This window comes from Zalophus californianus, chromosome 6, assembly GCF_009762305.2.
Source record: "Zalophus californianus isolate mZalCal1 chromosome 6, mZalCal1.pri.v2, whole genome shotgun sequence".
NCBI classification, from domain to species: domain Eukaryota; kingdom Metazoa; phylum Chordata; class Mammalia; order Carnivora; family Otariidae; genus Zalophus; species Zalophus californianus.
In genome coordinates, this window is record NC_045600.1 from 86,740,581 (window position 1) to 86,760,043 (window position 19,463).

Sequence of the window (19,463 nt, forward strand, 5' to 3'; positions counted from 1 at the left end):
TTCTTTTTTTTTTTGGTTGTCAAATGATCCTTTATTGAAATATTTTCCTTTGTAGTTAACTAGCTGGGCATTCCACTGCACCACTGTTGATGTCATCTATGATGTATGAGGGTGGTGGCCATCAACATTACAGCCCGCTGACTGGGCAGGCCCCAGGATCTCTTTAATGGTTCGAGAGAGTTCTCTGGCTAAAGATTGGTGGCGCATCTGTTGGGCAATATTGACAATATCATCAAAGGTAACATTTCCACTGTGCTTAATGTTTTTCTGCTTCTTTCTGTCTCTTGGTCAAGGGACGACCAAGAGACAGAAATCAGGGCAGAGGCAGAAGGTACCACTTCAATCTGGGCCTGTCTGTTCTGAATGGTCAGTTTCACTGTAATCCTTAGACCCTTCCAGTCACCGGTCACCTTGGTGATGTCATCACCAACCTTTTTTGGAGACAAACCCAGCGGGCTGATCTTCTGGGCCAGGGCAGATGTGGCACTGACTTCGCCACCGGTGCACCTCAGGTACACGACTTTGATCTCGTTGGGGTATAACTTAGGCGGCATGGCGGAGGTGGCTGGTGTCGGACGAACCCGGATTCGGGACAACCAAAGACAGTTGCACCTTTGCTTCCTCCAAGTCGAAAGCCAAAAGGTATATGTATTGTTCTTGAAAAAAATTCTGTAACAATTTTTAGACTGACTTCGTCAGTTGGAAGCACAAGCCTTCCCTACTGGTTTGTCTTATACTGTCTGTCCAACTCTGCAAAGTGTCGACAGTAATACCTGGCAACTCCTTGTTTTTGTACTGCTTTTTTTCAGAAGAAGAGGAATAGACTGTGACTCTTGCCTTGTTCTCCCTCACTGGCAATAGGTTAGTGTAACACCAATAACTTTGATCAAACCAATAATTTTAGGATCTTGGTGGTCTCATAATTAATGGTTATGCATAACCATTATTATTCACTACTATTCATGTCTAATAGTAGTATACTCTTGTAGGTTAATCTAGGGACATAATTTAGGGTCATGTGGGGGTAAAAGCACAAGGAATAGAAAATTCATCAGAAGCATGGCAAATTATTCCACTTTCTGATTCTCCCTCATCACTGTTGCTTTGGGGACATGCTCAACTCTACCTGGTTCCACCCGACAAAGTACAGAGTTTGTGAAATGTGTCCTGAGATTAAAAAAACCCCAAAAGCTAGTAAAGTCTTTGGGTCAACACCAATGAACAACAAAAGAGCCTATCGTAAGAATTCGTTATTTCACTGTCATGGTTGACATCAGAATCTCTGCATAGGAAGCAATAGTAATGTGTTCCTAGAACTTAAGAGATACAGATACTCGGGGCGCCTGGGTGGCTCAGTTGGTTGAGCATCTGCCTTCGGCTCAGGTCATGATCCCGGGGTCCTGGGATCCAGTCCTTGCTCAGCGGGGAGCCTGCTTCTCCCTCTGCCTGCCGCTCGCCCTGCTTGTGTGCTTTCTCTCTCTGACAAATAAAATAAAATCTTTAAAAAAAAGAGAGTTACAGACACTCTGTGAAACTAGTAACACACGCATGGGATGAAATCAGCTATCTTCAGAAGTCACTCATTCTAAGAGACATTTGTACTTACAGTTTAGGGGACAGGATATCTCTCAAATCAGAAAAATGTCATTACTCAAGTTCAAACAGAGTGACTACAGTATATTCTCATGACTAGAATGTAATTAAATAAAGATGCAATTTTTAAAAAGTATTATTTGGGGACGCCTGTCTGCCTCAGTCAGTAGAGTATGTGACTCTTGATCTTGGGGTTGTGAGTTTGAGCCCCAAATTAGGTATAGAGATTACTCGAAAGACTTTTTTTAGAGAGGGGAGGGGTGGGGGGGAGAGGGAGAGAGAGAATCTTAAGCAGACTCCATGCCTAGTGTGGAACCCAACAGCAGGTCTCCACCTCACGACCCTGAGATCATGACCTGAGCCGAAATAAAGAGCCAGATGCTCAAGCAACTGAACCACCCAGGCCCAACCCTACAAAAAACCCCGCTTTTTTTTTAAGTTAAAAAAAAAAGGTCGGATTTGAATTGCGTTAATAAATGGTCTCTGGAAGGATGTACAAGACAGTGATAACAGAAGTTGTGCCTGGGGCAAGGACCTGGGTGACTGTAGGACAGGGGCAAGAGGGAGATTTTTCGCTGCATATCCTATTGTGCTTTTAAATTTTGAATATTTGAATGAATTGCCTATTAAGCGAATAAATATTTAAAAGACTGCATTTACAGAGGTATGATTGTCAAAATGGAGTTTTTAAAAAGGAAGCCAGAGTGCACAGTTTGTCAGACTCTAGTCATCCAGCTCTAGCTAAGGATGGAATCAGAATATTCTGGTCCCTGAAAATGTGAGACCTATTGAGGACAAGAATAATTTCATGGGTTTTGATGGAATATCCTTCTAGAATATTCACCTCCCCCGGCTTCTGAGTTCACTAAGCAACCTTATCATTTCTGGAAAGCTTGACATGGGGAAAGGTTTCACACTTCGGGCCGAGCATAAATGAAAGATAGAGCTGGAAAGGGGGAGCCCGCATTGTAGACTTCTACATCAATATTCTAGCTTATCCTTCAGAGTCTGGTGAGTTTGTTATGTGGAGCTCAGTCCCTACTCTCTAAGTATCTTCCCCTTCTTAATGTTCTCCCTTTCCTGCCTGCCTAGTCAGTTCTGGGTAAACTGATGAAATCCGGTTTCTGGACCTGAAATTCTATGGGACTGGCTTGCTCCCACAATACTGTGTTCTCCTAACGCTCAGGACCTATCATACTGCTCTGGAATTGCCTACTTCTCTGTTTGTCTCTTGCAGGACTATTGGCTCCAAAAGGGCAGGGAGCCTGTTTTATCTGCCGCTGTATCCTGAGCACAGTGCCTGTCACAACACAGGTCCTCGGTCAATCTCAGTGAAGGAGGTGCTGCTCTGGGAGCCCAGAGTTGAATAACCGGACCTCTGTCTTTGCTGTTTATCTTGCAGTCTTTAATTTCAACATCCTTTATGTCTCTGGAAATCCTCTCACATAACTTTGACTCTCCCCACGATTCAGATGATTTCCAGTAGTTCTAGCACCACTTTCTGTCCTGGGTGCCTGACCTACATTGTCAAGTACCTGCAGGTCAGAATGTTAGCCTAGGAGCTCTGACACCAATTTGCTGCTATACATGGGGCAAGTCACTCCTCTTCACTTAGCCTGGGATTTCTCATCTGAAATTAAAGGCACTGGTTACTAGATAATCTCTGTGGTCACTTCCAGCTCTAAAAATGCTGTTTCTACCCTGGGATTTTCTCAGCACCTCAAACTCAGTCTGCCTCCAGTGGAACTCACACCAGCCCTTCCTCCTAGAAAGAGTTCTATCCTTTTCTAATCACTTAGGCTTGAAACTCTCTAGACATCTTTGCCTCCTCCCCCTAATTTAGTCCTCATATCCACTGAATTGCAAAATCTAATGAAGGCAGCTTCTGCACAGTCCTCTTACAGACCCTTTTAGGACTTTTATTGTCAACATCTGGGTCATTACTTGTCAACATGTCTCAGAGATAGGTTCTTTTATCAGACAACAATTGCAAAACAGTACCACCTACTAAGTTAAATCCAGCTTTTCCCCAAGTATTTAAAATAATCTCAGCTTAAGTCAGCACTCAAACCCATCTGGCTTTAAGAATATTGAAGAAGAAACATCCAGAGTCTTCTCCAAAAGAATCTTCTTATTTCTTTACTTCCATCTTCTGATAGCCTTCTGGAACTTAAAAGAAGTAAACACTATTCATTTTTAGGTCCTAACTAAACTTAAACTAAAAGGCAGAGGTCATCGCTATCTGGTCATGTCTCGATACCATGAGTATATGGCAGGCAACTTTTATTAATGGAAAAACAACCGCATCTGTTCCAGTCTCACCCCAGTCTTTTATTTATTTATCTGTTTATTTGATAGAGAGAGAGCACAAGCAGGGGGAGCGGCAGGCAGAGGGAGGGGGAGAAGCAGGCTCCTGGCTGAGCAGGGAACCCGATGCGGGACTCTATCCCAGGACTCTAGGATCATGTCCTGAGCTGAAGGCAGACACTTAACCGACTGAGCTACCCAGGGGCCCTTCACCCCAGTCTTAAAAAAAAAAAAAAATAATAACAGCTTTGTTGAGATATAATTCACAGAGCATAAAGTTCACTCTTTTAAAGAGTACAAGGTCAGTGGTTTTTCATATATTCCCAGAGTTGTGCATCTATCACTGCTAACTCCAGTACATTTTCATTGTTCCAACAAGAAATCCTGTCCCCATTAGCAAACACTTCTCCTTCTTCCCCCTCCCAACCCCTGGCAAACACTAATCTACTTTTTAATCTGTTGATTTGCCTATTCTGGGCATTTGATATATGTGGAACCATACAATATGTGGTCTTTTGTGTCTGGCTTCTTTTGCTTAGAATATTTTTAAATTTCATCAATTGTAGCATGTATCAGTACTTCATTCTTTTTTAAGGCCAAGTCATATTCCATTATATAGATATACCACATTTTGTTTATTCATCGGTTGATGGACATTTGTATTGTTTTGGCTATTATGAATAATGCTGTTATTCATGTACAAATTTTCATATAGATGTAGGTTTTCATGTCTTGTGGATATTGCTGCATCATATGATAACGCCACGTTTAACATTCCAAGGAACTGGCAAACTGTTTTCCGAAGCAGCTGTGCCAGTTTTGCATTCCTAGCAGCAATATAGCAAGGGTTCCAGTTTCTCTTCACCAACACTTATGTGTCCAGCTTTTTGATTATGTGCATCCTAGTGGGTGTGATGTAGTATCTCATTGTGGGCTTAATTTGTATTTCCCTAATGACTAATGATGTTGATAATCTTTTTATGGCTTATTGGCCATTTGTACATCTTTGGAACACCTGTCTTAGAACAAGTCAAAACTGAAATACCTTTATTTGGGGAGGAACTGATGCCCATTTACAGGAACTAACATCCTTCCTTCAAATGAGGCAAAACTAATAGTTGCTTACAAATACAAAGAGAAATACTTCTTTAAATACATTGTATGAGGGACACCTGGGTGGCTCAGTTGGTTAAGCATCTGCCTTCTGCTCAGGTCATGATCCCAGGGTCCTGGGATCAAGCCCCACTTTAGGCTCCTTGCTCAGTGGGGATTCTACTTCTCCCTCTGCCTCTGCCCCTCCCCCAGCTTGTGTGCTCTTGTGCTCTGTCTCACTGACAAATAAATAAGTCTTAAAAACAAACAAACAAATAAATACATTGTATAAGACTGGGTTTAAAAACACCCTTTTATCTTTAAAAAAATTATAAAAGATAACCTTAGAGCTAAATGAGAGGAAATTTCATTTTTAGAGTAGATAAATAAGCAGTAAATACAGCTCACTCCTAAAAAATTAAACAATGGTCTTGAAAGAGACATTATCACCAATATTACTATCCTTTGGAGGAGCATTTGAGACTTGCTTAGAAGTTAATAGATAATGCAACAGATCTACTGTTTTGAAAAAGGTAAAGTTACTGTAATATAAATGAACCCGTATAGAGAAACTCAGTTTACATAAAAGATAAAGTATATGTGTATGGGTGGGGGGGCCTTTCATACTGCCGTGCCCCTAATTGTGCTCAATTAAGATTTGTTGACTTTAATTAATTTTATAATCACTTTCACTCTACTTAACCATCATAGCTACTATTTACTGAGTGCTTACCATGTGCCAGATAAGAGCTTCATCTATATTAGCTCATTGACTCATCTACGAGGAGGTATTCTTAAGTAATAATCTCATGTAGGTGAAGAAACTGAGCCAAAGTCCATCAAACAACTGCCCAGTTTCTGACAGAGCCAAATTCAAGCCCAGGCCTCTCAGACTTTGAAGGCTGTGCCCTAACTTCCATACCTCTTGGCTTTCTCACAATCCTCAGGGAGTATCTATTCCACGACACAGGTTATACAACTACTTCTAATATTAGATACTCTCCTGCAAGGTTCAGGTATCACATGCTGCCATTTATGCTTCAGGATATCTCTGAGTATTTCTTCTGGGAGCTATTTATCAGATAATTGCCCTTCTTAGGATAACACTGTACCTATAAAGATTGTGTGGTAATGAGTCTTTGACAAATTGAACAGCTATAGGTCAGCCAGAGCATAGGAAGAGTCCTCTTAAAGAAGTGCAGAAATGGCTTCAATGCTTTCTTGATAAGTCTAAGGAGGCAAGAGAAGGTGTTTGAGCACAAGCATAGCTGTTGCCACCTGCTCTGCAGTCAAGGAAGGGAAAACATCGGGAAGGGGAAGATGCTCCAGAAGGCTCTATCCTGTTGGGATTGTCCTGGAAATAAGCTACTAATTCATCCCTACTTGAGTCCAACCTTCAGACTTTTAGCAGGGGCTAAAATAGCTGCGCTCACCCTGCTGAAAAAAACTGTGCCTTACCTTTCCCCCTCAGTTGGCATTTTTTCCCCTCAGTTGGCATTTCCCTTTCCTAACCCAACAGCCAGTAGCACTGGCAGCACTGGCCAAGGGTGGCCACAGGGTGCTGGCACCTAAGAGGGAGGAATGCATATTGGCCAATTCCAGAAATGATGTTAATGAATCACCATCACTATGTTACATAGTGTCAGAGCCATGAAGATTCCTTTGCCCACCAACAATTCCTGGTTTTGCAGAAAATATGCTTTGGATGTTTCAGTGGGGAAAGGCAGCTGTCACTGGACCCTCTCCCTTATCTCATGCTTTCAGCCCAAATTCCTATCCCAGTATTTTTCAACCCTCTTCTTCAATCTGACTCCCTACTTTCATTTCTGGCCTATATCCTCAAAACAAAACAAAAACAAAAGAAAACACTATGAAATAAGAAACAGATTGAATGATCAACAACTAGAGAATGATTAAAGAAATTGCAACACGGGGCGCCTGGGTGGCTCAGTCGTTGAGCGTCTGCCTTCGTCTCATGTCATGATCCCAGGCTCCTGAGATGGAGCCCCAGCGGGAAACCCGCTTCTCCCTCTCCCACTCCCCCTGCTTGTGTTCCCTCTCTTTCTGTGTCTCTCTCTGTCAAATAAATAAGTAAAATCTCTAAAAAAAGAAAGAAATTGCAACACATTCAGCATTTGGCTCTTAAGTGATTAAGCACATTTTTCTTAATGAATATTCTTAAATGATGAATACATTTAGGGCTTAGAATACATAAATTTCATCATAGGATGAAAGATGCAGCCACTAAGAAGAATGTTTACAAAGAGATTTTTTAAGATTTTATTTATTTATTTGAGACAGAGGGGGGGGGGCACAAGCAGGGAGGAGTGTCAGGAGGAGAAGCAGGCTCCCCACTGAGCAAGGAGCCCGATGCGGGGCTGGATCCCAGGACCCTGAGATCATGACCTGAGCCGAAGGCAGACGCTTAACCAACTGAGCCACCCAAGTGCCCCTACAAAGAGTTTTAATAACCTAGGACAATTCTTATGACATAACATTAAGAGAAAAAGAATAGAATATGAGATTGTCCATATAGTATTCTCTTAACCCTGTTGAATATCTATGCATATGAAATTCTGGAAAGAAACTCACTAAATGGTAGCCATCTTTGGACAGAGATATAATGGGTATTCTTTATATTCTTTCTACTTATCTGCAACTTGTGCAGTTTTCTGTATAAGCCATTATTACTTTATAATCAGAAAAAAATGCCAATTTTTTTTTTTTTTAAGAAGCAAAGGGTTCTGTGTATACTCAGAAAGAACTGTCTTATTGTCACAAATGTTTTCCCTTGTGGCTCTGCCCCAAGGAAACTGTAGACACTGTTCTGGGAGAAAACCTCCCACAGCCACCTGGCTCCTCTCATGTGTAACCGCAGGGATCTGGTAGGACGGGGAGATTAGCGTGGGAGGGCACTTCTGTCTGTCGTGCACTTTGCCCATCTGTCTCAGGTCTGTACTTGTTATTTCACTCCTATCTGTCTCACTTGTTGCTGATAAAGAATTTTCCAGAATTATGGCTCCCAGCAAAAGGTACTTTTCCACTTGGCCCTGGGAAAAAGAGAACTCATGTTTGCCAATTTTCTGTACCTGGCTGCAGTAGTCCTACTTGGCTTGGGCAACATCCCAGCAGAAAACACTCATCCACACCCCTCAAGACCATTTAAGTGGCAAAACATGCCCCACAGTCATGTTTTCCTCACTAAAGAAAGGTCTGCCAAGGTAGAAAATCCAGAATTTGCAGGCGTAGGGTCAAAGTAGGAGCCAATTTTGAAATTTTGCTTCAGAACCCTAAATTTCTGTTTCAACCATGCTGTTCAGAATTTAAAAGCCCAACTATATACAGGCTTCCCCCACTATCCCAAGGTTCGCACAATACCATTTTGCTTTCACAAAAGATCTACTACATTACTACCTGTTTTCATTAACAGAAAGAAATCTGAAAAGGATTTTCCCATTTAGGAGAAGGTAATTGCTTCTTTGCTTTACACCATTTTGCCTTTTGAAAATGTTTCATGGGGACTCTGTGCTTTCAGATGGCGGGGGAAACCTGTACACGGACAGGCTTGCAAGGCCTGAGCCACAGGTATTCAGTTGTAGGATGGAAATGGAATGCTGTCAGAGGCATAAATTTTTTATGAAGGCCTGACTTAGAAATGACAGAATGACAGCCAACACATGGCCTTTTCTAGAAAGTTATGTTCATGTGACAGCAATTAAGCCACCTCAGGGGACAGATTTCATGCATATCAACCCGCATTCCCAAGAGAGTGCATCTGCAACATGAGACACTTGTGCGTTTCTGGCCCAGCTCTGTGGCAACCAAATTTCTGAGGCGGCAGCCAAATCCAGTAATCCCAAATTTTCATACACAGCCAGTTAACATCTACGATCGATTCCTCGCGAGCTCTGGTTAGATCATGTAATAATGTTACATGGTCTTCCTCATTGCTAGGTCCCGCGGCTTCTCTAGCCTGCACAAGGCAGAGAGAAGTGGTTCCTCCCTGCGCAGGGCTCACCGCGATCCTGCCCCCTTTACAGTGCTCATCACATGGTTCTAACAGCTTGTTTACAGACAGATCTGTCTCTTGCACCAGACTCAGACCTCTGGAGGGCGAGCTCTACAGCCCTTATACCCAGCACACTGATTGCCGCTTAATAAGTGTTTGTGGGATTAATTGCCTAATAAAAATGTTCATTTTAGCTCCTCCTTCTACTATAAAGTTTTGACTGTACTTTGTGAATAATCCATATCTATTCAAAGTTCTTTGCAGTGCGAGAGGAAAGCTCCGCCCTGTCCCAGGAACTCCTTGACCTCATAAAGCCCTGTCAAGAGCCAGACTACAAAGTTTGCTATGTGGGGTTCCCCGAGTCCTTGCTTCTCTATGGTCCAGAAGCATTGGTATCACATGAGAGGTTGTTAGAAATGTAGAATGTCTGTGGTTCCTGGATGGCTCAGGTGGTTGAGCGTCCGACTCTTCTTTTTCTTTTAAAGATTTTATTTATTTGACACAGAGAGAGAGACAGCAAGCACAAGCAGGGGGAGAGGCAGAGGGAGAGGGAGAAGGCTCCTGGCTGAACAGGGAGCCCCATGTGGGGCTCAATCCCAGGACCCTGGGATCATGACCTGAGCCGAAGGCAGGTACTTAACCAACTGAGCCACCTAGACACCCCGCGTCCAACTCTTGATTTCAGCTCAGGTCATGATCTCAGGGTCATGATCTCAGGGTTGTGAGATCGGGCCCCGAGATCAGTGGAGAGTCTGCTAGAGATTCTCCTCCTCTCCCTCTGTCCCTCGTCCCTCACACCCCGCCCTCTCTCTCTCAAATAAACAAATCTTAAAACAAAACAAAAAAAAGAAATATAGAATCTCAGGCCTGAATCAATATTCCTTTTAACAACCTCCCTGAGTGATTTGTATGTGCAATCCTGAATGCTTTTGTGTGAACACCTATTGCTTATCTCTGATCTAGAAGTAAGGTTGCAACTATTACACCTCCACCCTGACATAAAAACCTTAGGTTGAAAACAAGAAGTCTTTGGTTATTTGGGAACATAGCTTCATTAATATTGTCTTATACTTAGTAACTTGAGTTGAAAGAAACTGTAGAGGTCATCAAGTTCAACCATCACCATTGTTGTGAGTTTCAGTATAATGATCAACTTTTGTAAAATGTTTGAATTGTGTTTCAGGATATTCTGTTCAAGAAGGTGAAAGCATATAATACGTCTTAGAAAGGCAGCCATAAGAATGGGACAAATTCATATATTAAAAAAAACTTTTGGGACACTGGGTGGTTCAGTTGGTTAAGTGTCTGCCTTTGGCTCAGGTAGTAATGATCCCAGGGTCCTGGGATCGAGCCCCACATCGGGCTCTCCTCTTGGCAGCAAGTCTGCTTCTCCCTCTCTCGAGCTCTGTGATCTCTCTCGCTTTCATGCTCTCTCAAATAAATAAATAAAATCTTAAAAATCAATAAAAATAAAAAACTTTTGGTGATTAAAGGAATAAACTTCAGTTATCTGGATATCTTCTAATATAAGCCAAAGGAAGGAAAGAATTGTTTCTTAAGAAAACTGCTTTTGAAGTAAACATTTCCTCAATTCTGGTTCCTTTGATGTTGAAAAGAAGTACCCAGACTACATCAAAAAGACAATGTTAGTTTAATGTGGAGATCAGTTTTATGGAAAGAAGTTCCACTTCTAGAACTTGAGGCTTCTTACTCTACAGTTGCACTTGAGGGTTTTAGTAAAGCACTCACATACATTTTATATGATTGCTTCTATTGTTTTCTCACAAACAGGAAGTAGGTTTGTCTGTCCTTCAAGTTCTAAGCCACAGCAACCAAACGCTCAGCTGCTTTCAAATTAAGCTGATATGACATACAAAATCTATTTATTTAAGTATACAATGAATTTGTGATTCTTGAGTGTAGAGTCCTCATTAGGGCAACTCACGAAGGGTTTCTTGACTGTGAGAAGTCTTTCACGTTATTGTGTGTATGACATACAACACACTGTCTGAGGTAGTTCTAGTTGGAAGTGCAGTGCTGAGGAAATGCAGGATGACCTGGAGACATGACTTCTAGCCCCTGCTCAACCATTAACCACTTGGATAACTAACTACTTGGACAAGTCACTTAACCGCTCCAGGCCTCACTAGTTAATCTCAAGGTTTCTTTCAAGTCCTGGTTTTTCACCACTTCATTCTGATATCTGAGAAAGATACTTTGCATGCATTTCAAAACAATGCTTCTCCCTGTTTAATCCCAATGCCATTAATAAAGCTGATTCTGCCAACTTTGTGCCTAACCTTTGAGCAAATAGCAGCCGGAATGTTATATATCACGTAATCATCAGTGGGAAAATAGCTGAGGTTTTGACCTCATTGCTTGAGTAGATGTATTTGTGGTTGTGAACTAGCCAGTATTTAGTTAATATTATGCAGAGTTATTGCTAAATGCTCCTTTTCCCCAGATAATGAATAAAAATAAAAGTTTATAGAGTTAATAATTACCAGTTGATAAGATTCTGAATTTATCATAACAAATGTTATATTAGAGTTGATTTTAGGAAAAAAAAAAAGACTCCAGTTTCACGGGCTTGATTGTAAATGGTAAAGAGGAAAACTGCTGCCTGAAGAATTCCGGCTTGGGAAACGGGCGTCTAAGACAGTGGCAGGCACTGTGGCAGAGCGGGAGGAAGTGCGCCCTAGCAGTAAGGAGCACGTGCTCTGAGCCACACGTCCAGGTCTGAAGCCCGACTCTACCACTTACCAGCTGCGGGAGCTTGCGAAGTTACTGAACCCCCTCGGTATCTCAACTTTCCTGAATGTGATAGGCCTAATACTAATATATAATTCACAGAGTTGTTATGATTAAATGAATACAGGTGGTCCCTGGCTTAGGATGTTTGGACTTAGGATTTTCCAACATTGTGATGGTGGATGGTGTGAAAGCAAGATGCATTCCGTAGAAACCACACTTCGAATTTTGAATTTCGATCTTTTTCCAGGATAGTGAGATACGGTATGATTCTCTCCCGTGATTCCAGGCAGCAGCAGGGAGCCCCAGCTCCGTCAACCACACAGTCACGAGGGTAGACAACCCACACACTCACAACCATTCTTCTGTATGTCACTTTCAGTATGGTATTCAGTAAATTCCATGAGATATTCAACACTTTATAAAAATAGGCTTTGTGTTAGATGATTTTGCCCAACTGGAGGCTAATGTAAATGTTCTCACATTGAAGTCTAAGTGATGATGTTTGGTAGGTTAGGTATCTAAAATTCATTTTGTACTTATGACATTTTCAACTTACAGTGGTGTATCAGATGTGACCCCATCGTAAGTTGAAGAAGATCTATACATGTAAGCACTTACAACACCACTCACTACAAATTAGCTATCATGATCGTTATTATTAGGAACTGAAATGGGACAGGAAGGCAAGCTTGATAACATTAAGAAAGAAAAAGATGTTGCAAAAAAAGATGCTGAGAGCGATTTCAGAAATGGGGAAGATAGTACTTTCCACATCTGCTTCCTACATTAAGTATTCTCTGTACATGACTATAACACTCTTGGATACAGTTCTTCACTATTTGCACACGTGTGTGTAGTACTTCAAAGTGACTTCATATATATCATTTGATTATCAGCAATCTAGGGAGGTAAAGTCCCTTATGCAATCTAGCAAATACTGCTGAGTCTCACCAAATGTGGCTAAGGCGAGCATAGGATGGACCCTGTGAGCACCAAAGCACAACGCAGGAGAACCCAGCAGGCCATCCATTTCAGTCTAGAGTCCAAAGAGTGTTGCTGGGCTCTTTACATGTCACTGGAGAAATAATATGCGGCTATTTCATTCCCTAGGATGACCTCATCATACATTTTCTGAAAGCATTATATTTGATCATCTTCATATCTCCACATTCATCAAACATACCTCATATTTCTTCATAGTAAGCATATTTTGCCTGCCTTGCCTGGCCTTAGCTATGTATCAGAAGGTAGCCATTTAAAGCACTTTCTCTATTTAGCCCTGAGAGATACTTGCACTGTGTTTTGTTTTGCTTTGTTTCTGCTGCGATAGCAAGACAATATCCTATATAACAATGCCACAAAAAATGTTTCAAATAGAATTAGGGGACCAATAGAGAATGGCTATATGGTGACAAAAACATAATCTCTAGCCAAGTAATAGGAAATAGGTATCAGAGAAGTTATTCGCTTATTATAATTAATTGAAATAGTTATTAACATTGACCACTTAATATGAGCCTGGCAATATGCCAAATGTTTTATGTGAATTTAATCATCATGATCTTGCAGTATGCCCAGCATAGAGCAAACAGTAGGAGCTCAATAAATATCATTAAGTAAATGATTCTGAGGTAAGAATTACTTTTTTATCTATTTTACAAATGATAAAAAGTAGGTTTAGAATTTTAAGCTTCGCTTAAGGTCACATAACTATTAAGTAACTAGTGAACCTAGTTTGCAAACCCAAATGTGATTATAGCATAGCGTAGTGTAGGAGTTCAGAGTGGGAACTTTGGAGCCAGCCAGATGGCCTAGTTTTGAATCCTAGCTGTGCCACATCCTAGCTCTGTGACCTTGGAGAAGTTACTGAATCTTTATGTGTCTCAATTCCTTCATCTGTGAATTAAAATAAAAATTCTAACCTGCCAAGGTTAGTGGGAGGATTAAATGAGCACTTAGAACTATGCCTGGTACTCTGTAGGTGTAGCTCTTACTATTGAGTAGAGCCTTGTATTTTACAGCAACAGAGCTTTCTACTTTTCAAAAGAAATTTCCATAAATTATCTCATGATGACTTTAAGAGATAGGCAATAATAATTAATTATTGTAATTGCATGTCACTGAATCTTCACATTAATCCATTTTACGGATTGAACGATTGAGGCTCAGAAAGGCTAAATGGATTGCTCAAGATCATCCAGCAGCAAGCCAGTAGCCCCTGTTGGGGAAGGTACAATGAAAGCTTAAGGATGACTAACACACTATGTCAACTCTTAAAATCAGAAGGGGAATAGAGGGAAGATAGTTAGGAAAACAACTAGCTCATTCAAAGCAGAATGAAGCCATGTGCTAAACGGGGTGCAAGTTACATGCTGAAGAAAGCCAGAGGAAGACTCGATGAATTCTGTCTGGAGGTAATATGTTTGCCTAGAATTCAGCCCAATGGGAGCAAAGCAGATCAGACACTTTTTCATGGTAATGAAGCATATTGAGTTTACTTGAAGTCAGAAAGTTTGAAGGTCTGGGAGTAGCAGAACAACAGGGAAAGAAGTTGCCCAAAGAGAACTTTGAAAAATGCCTAGGCATTCATGACCACTCCTACACATTTTTGCATGTAGGAAGGAAACAGTGACCTTCATTTTAAGGACAAATGAAGTATTCAGTACCAAGGATAATGTGAACAATGTGATTATTCTAAAGAAAGTTCCCTATCTGCTTGAGAGGATTCTGAATGTGTATCTTCTTCCCTTTATCTGTAGTTTTGCTACTTTGGAACCCAGTGGATCAATTTCTTCTGGAGTCAGTCCTCCCATTTTGAGGCCTAAGGATTATGAGATATTCTCTCTGTCTCTCTTTCTCCTCTCTCAGGGCTTGTACTCTTGGCAATCAAGGAGATATCATGGTGCAGCGAGGATGATTCCTTCTCTTCAGCCTGATCTTGGTGGCTTGGAAAATAGAAATGAAATATTTTATTCTATTTTTGGATGGGGTGTAGCAGAGCACTGGAGGAAACTTAAGTGAAGTATATATCTGTGAATCACTATGAATAAACCATTTTCAGATAGGGTTTTCCCTCTTTCTGTAGCCTGGCCTTGTTTCTGGCTCAGTCCCCAAGACCAGATCCTGGATTAATTCCTAGACAAGTTTGAGAGTGTGAAAGCACTAGGCTTCATTATGACAGAGTTCTCATATCTAATAGATCTCACATGTAATACTCAAACCAGATTTTCTGAGATTCTTCAAGTTCATTCTGCTAAATTCAAACCAAATCTCTAGTGATTGAAAGAACAGATATTTTTAATTATTAAGCAACTAGCATTTTGTTCAGAGTTGGGGGTGGGGAGCAAAAATTATAAAATATTAGAAAAGAGTGGTACAAATCTCAAATCACTTGAAGATCTCACTGGAGAGAGAATCCAAAGTTTCATCAATAATTGCCTAACAACACAAACAGAATGCAGCTAGATGCATAAATGTATGGGTAGTGCTATAGAACCTCAGACTAAGACAAGAGCAATTTGAACCACGGTATGGAGGAGGAAGTTAGATTTGTATTGAGCATTTATAGATGAACGGACTGGAGTAAAGAATTTATTTGCAGGAGGGAATACCATTAACTCTGTCCTCTTCTGCCTTGTAGTGCTTTGGGTATTATTCCTGCCCATTTCTTAGGACATTGCCTGGCACACAAAATGAACAAATGAAATGGTATTCAAAGCTTTCCACAACTGAGTCCTGTATTACCAATCTAGCCTTGCTACTCCTTATTATTCATTCAGCAGATCTTTATTTTACAGATAAATTCTTCAGGCTCTGTGATAGGCACAGAGCATCCAGAGAAGAGTAAGACTATCTTCTGTCCTTACAAAGTTTAGACAGACAAGGAGACCAGAGCTATGATACCATATGATGATCACTCTAAGAGGCATGCACAGGCTATTGAGGAAACCCACAGCAGAAACACTTATCCTGGAGAAGGGATTGGATCAAGGGAAGTCATCAACTTTATTATTTTTTATTTTTTTAAATATTTTATTTATTTATTTGACAAAGAGCACAAGCAGGGGGAGCAGCAGAGGGAGAGGGAGAAGCAGGCTCCCCACTGAGCAGGGATCCCAGGGCTCGATCCCAGGACTCTAAGCTGAAGGCAGATGCCCAGTTGACGGAACCACCCTGGCACGCCAAGTCATCAACTTTAAAGTGATCTAAAATAGATCTTTCTTTTTCAAAAAAGATTTATTGATTTACTTGAGAGAGGGAGTGAGAGAGAACATGCAAGCAGGGCAGGGGGTGGGGTGGGGAGAAGCAGAGGAGGAAGAGAGAAGGAAAAAGAGAGATCAGAACCTGAGCTGAAGGTTTAACAGACTTAACAGACTCTTAACTGACTGAGCCACCCAGGCACCCTTAGATAGAGATTTTAAAGTTAGTTTCTATCCTTATATAACTTACTGTATAGTAGTATATACTGTATACTCGAAATAGGAATAAAGTATCCAGCTAGAGGAAAAGTGTAAGAGTAATAAAGTATCCATCTATTTAGAAGTAAATGGAATAGAAGTACCAAAGATATGGTAAAAGACAAACAAAACAAAACAAAACAAAACAACACACACGCCTCCTTTTAATTCCTCCAACATAGAAATCATGCCCCACCCCCTCTTACCCCCCTCCCCATCCAGGGCATTGGCACAGCCCTTCCTCTAACTAGCACACCCCACCTCTCAGCCCCAATTCTTCTGCCTGGCTCCTTCTCATCCTTCAGGTTTCATCCTAAATGTCGCTTCCTCAGAGAGGCCTTCCCTGCTTTCCTGTGTAAAGTAGCCCTTTTCTGTTTTATTTTTTAAAGCAATTTTCATCACTTTTTTTTTTTAATTTATTTGACAGAGAGAGACATAGCGAGAGCAGGAACACAAGCAGGGGGAGTGGGAGAGGGAGAAGCAGGCCTCCCGCCAAGAAGAGAGCCCAATGTGGGACTCGATCCCAGGACCCTGGGATCATGACCTGAACCAAAGGCAGACCTTAACGACTGAGCCACCCAGGTGCCCTTTCATCACTTTTAATTATCTGGTTTATTCACTTATTGAGTCCTTTCATGTCTGACTTCCCCACTAAGCTATACATTTCATGAAGGCAAGAATTACTTTTTTTTTTTTAACCACCATACACTAAGCCTCTGGGACAGTACATAGCACAAAGTAGATGTTCAATAAATATTTGTTTAATAAATACATGAATAGTATTACTTTCATTAGTTGAATAGTTTGAACCAACATCATAGAGGATAATTATCTTAAAGACTTAACTCTCAAAAATGATGAAACAAGTAGTTCCTGGAAAATTTGCAAGAACAGACTTTACGAATGCTGTTCTGTGAACCATAGTCTGCAGGTCATTTGTAGTCCAGGCAAGTTTTCTTTTTTTTTTTTTAAGATCTTATTTATTTGAAAGAGAGAGAAAGCACAAGCAGGGGGAGCAGGAGACAGAGGGAGAGGGAGAAACAGGCTCACCGAGCAGGGAGCCCGATGTGGGGCTCGATCCCAGGACCCCGGGATCATGACCTGAGCTGAAGGCAGACGCTTAACGACTGAGCCACCCAGGCGCCCCAAAGAATAATTTTAACGATGTCCTATTTTAGAGGATTTTCACTATATGCTTTAAAATGAGAAACTGTTTGGTATATTAAGTATCTGTAGAAATGAGTCACTTGATATATCTGCATGAATGTGTTGAGATGAAAACATTTGCAAATCATGCATTTTCAAGTGTGGTTAAATGATTCTCTACACTTATCTATTACAACTCATAATCATTACTACTGTTCAAATATATTAGGGTTGAACATAACATGTTCATAACATGAAAATGGAAACATAAGAAAGATTAGCATTCATGACATACTACTAACTTAACCATTTTCTTTAAATTTTTTAAAATTATGGTATGTTTCACATCCTGAAATATTATTTAATATGTAATGTTATTGATGCTGAAGACACAAAAATAATGTACAGTCATTATTCTAAAAAATAAACAGGTTCCAATTATTTCTTTTGAATTTTAGACTTCTGGCTAATGAAGAATGTTTATAGTTAATTTAATATTAGAGAGATTATAACCTTGAATGTAGTAACTAAAATGTAGAGGAACTATTTGTTAAATGCAAAAATCTCACAAAGATTTTGTTTAGCAAGCCTATTTGAAACAGCTCAGAACTAGAATTACTTCTAGGCTATCACAAGATAAATTCATTTTGTTTGGATTTTGATCCACCAGTAAATTTGGATTGGGGAGAGTGTCATTTTGATATTTAACACAGCAATTAAATTATAACTTGGAAAGTGAATTCTACATGGCCCGAGGCATTTAGAAATTATGTGAAAATAAGTAACTGTATAGACAACAGACCGTCTCACACACCTGGGTGTGAATCTTAGGAAATCTAATAGAAGCCGCAGATGAGGATACTTCAGTATCAACAATCCTGTAGCCTTCTGGCTTATTTGGTTTTGGACTCCCTCTAGTGGTCCAACCTTTTGGCACTTTAATTGGTACTCCAGTTCATAGAATCACCAAATTTGGGGTCATATTAAAAGCAAATAAGGAGAGGAGCCTGGGTGGCTCAGTTGAGTGGCTGACTCTTGGTTTCGGCAGGGGTCATGATCTTGGGGTCGTGGGATCGAGCCCCACGTCGGGCTCCACGCTCAGTGTGGAGTCTGCTTGAGATCTTCTCCCTCTGCCCCTTCCCCCCTCACACACTCTCTCTCTAAAATAAGTAAATACAATAAATCTTTAAAAACAAATAAGCAAAAGAACCACACAACTATTAGAATGGTTTTCCATGAGGAGAAGTCTATGTCATTGATCATTAAAAGACTATTGTCATTTATCATTGGTAGAATAAATGTGGGCAGTAAGATAGTTGAAATAATAGTGTTGCAAATGGTTTGACCTAAATGGACTCAGTGGATTTCACGGGCTGACTGGAAAAGCTAGTTATAGTTCTGCTAAGAGTGTGTGGATAAGGGCCTAAGGCCCAGAAACAGGATTCCTGGTTGCTTTTGTTTGCAAGCTAAGGTGAGAACTGGACCTTTTAGAGAGAGGGTGAAGTAAATATTTCCTAGCTATATGGGTCCTACAAGGTCAGGGAGCCCAAAGCATCATGTAGTTTCCTTCACATCAAATGGAGAAAACTCTAAGATTGATTTAACTTTATTTATGTTGACTTTGGTTATGCTCCTTAGCTATATCTTATAAAAAGTCTCCTACCTCTTCCACATAACCATACTCAAAATATGAAGAGAGACTCTTATGTTTATTCCATTAACCTTTCACTTACTGGCTAGTTCTGCACTGTAGATATACAGAAATCTATCAACGCTTTTACATTATAATCCTTCACATATTTAAGACAGTTTTCATGTCCTCATTAAGTCTTCTTTCTGCCACTGCCCCTTTTTTTTGATCCTCAAAGCTTCTTGGGACCAGAATAAAAGAACATCTGTGAGGTACAGGGAGTATGATAGAATAACTTGATGGACATTTTATTCACACCTTCAGGGGTTAGTAAAAATATTGTATATAAAATAATTATGTATATATATATATACACATATATACATATATATGTATATAAAATAAAAAAATTTTGTATATAAAATACAAAATTAAAAAATTTTGTATTTTAGAAAATATAAAACTTTTCTTGAAA

At 40.4% G+C, this 19,463-nt stretch overlaps 1 pseudogene; it reads right to left on the reverse strand.

The window, feature by feature from the left end:
• Positions 1-55: 55 nt before the first annotated feature.
• LOC113909193 lies at positions 56-628 on the reverse strand (annotated as a pseudogene).
• Positions 629-19,463: the final 18,835 nt, after the last annotated feature.